A 1,519-nucleotide genomic window follows, 5' to 3' on the forward strand; every position below is an offset into this window, starting at 1 on the left:
CTTATAATATTTGGTCAGTTCAACCAAACAAAACAAATAGTTTGTATGAACAACTTTATTAATTAAATTTTAAAAAAAAAAAGCTTAAAACATAAGAATTTATATTAAAAATAACTGATAAATAAATTATTTTATATTTAATTTTTTAGTTATAAAGATATTTATTATAAAAAAGAGAATGATAAAAAAATTTTTGTTATAAAAAAAGTTTTTTTTAATTTCTTTATAAATACTTTAAATGACTTTTTAAAATTATAAATTAATTTTAAAAATTATATCAAATATTAATATTATAATTTTTTATAAATTAAAAATAAAAAAATCGTTTGTAAACTTATCCAAATTCATCCTAAACCTCTACAAATCTATTTTAAATTATTTTAAATTACAGAATTAGCTAATAATTTTTTTAGTTTTTATATCTCCATTATTTTTGTAATGGCTACTAACTATTAAATTTCCAATAATACAATGGGTTTGGTATTGTTATTACTTTACAAAATTTGTTTATTTTTCGTTTTTTCAAAAGTTGTTATAGTTATAATTGATAAAATTTCTTTTACTATCTAAAATAATTAATTATATTAGACATAAATATGATAATTAAATTAAGATATTTATTAAGATATTTAGTTATATTAAATTTTTAAATTTTGAGTGATGAATACTGTTTTTGAAATGCATCACTACTAGTACTTTTAAAAGCACATAAAAAAATTTCCAAAATCAACAGCACAAGCTAAACGTATGAATTTTTTAATTTAAGCAACATAAAATACTGAGTTATATACTTTTAAAAATACAAATACTTTTCCAATAAGTAATACCAAACACGTACTCTTATTGTTTTTAAGATCTGTCACTTAGGTCCAGTAAGTTATTGCAGAGGTCCATTATTAATTAAAAGCTACCATTAGCTTTTCAAAACAAACTATTTTTATTTACATCTTTAAAAGTTAGAGTCATATTAAGTAGTTAAAAATTAATTTTTTTTTATAAATAATTGATATACATCTTTTTATTATTTATTTTTCTTATTACCTATTATTTTTCTGCGTGTTTGGAGTCATTAATATTCTTTTCAAAATCAATTTCAGTTTCTTCTAAATTAAATTCCTAAAATTCTTCAATCACATTATTACCCATTAAAATACAATTTTTCTGTAGAAATTATAAAGGTTAAATTCAAAAATTTTAACAACTTTTATTGCACAACTCATATTTTACGTATAAACTATTAGAAGATAAAAAATAAAAGATAAGATATAAACAAAAATTAAAAAATAAATTTTTAAAAATAATTATTAACTCGTCATATTAAAATCAATAAATAAGCATACATATAAATATTAAATAAAAATATTAAAATAATTAAAATCATGACCTATTAATGTACATATGAGATAATTTGAAAAATACAATAAAACACATAGTTTAAAATTTGGTAATATTAATTATAAAAATTTATTAATTATAGACATCATATGTGTAAAATTATGAATATTATTAATACAAAATT

The sequence above is a fragment of the Arachis hypogaea genome, chromosome 18 (genome assembly GCF_003086295.3).
Source record: "Arachis hypogaea cultivar Tifrunner chromosome 18, arahy.Tifrunner.gnm2.J5K5, whole genome shotgun sequence".
Classification (NCBI taxonomy): Eukaryota; Viridiplantae; Streptophyta; class Magnoliopsida; order Fabales; family Fabaceae; genus Arachis; species Arachis hypogaea.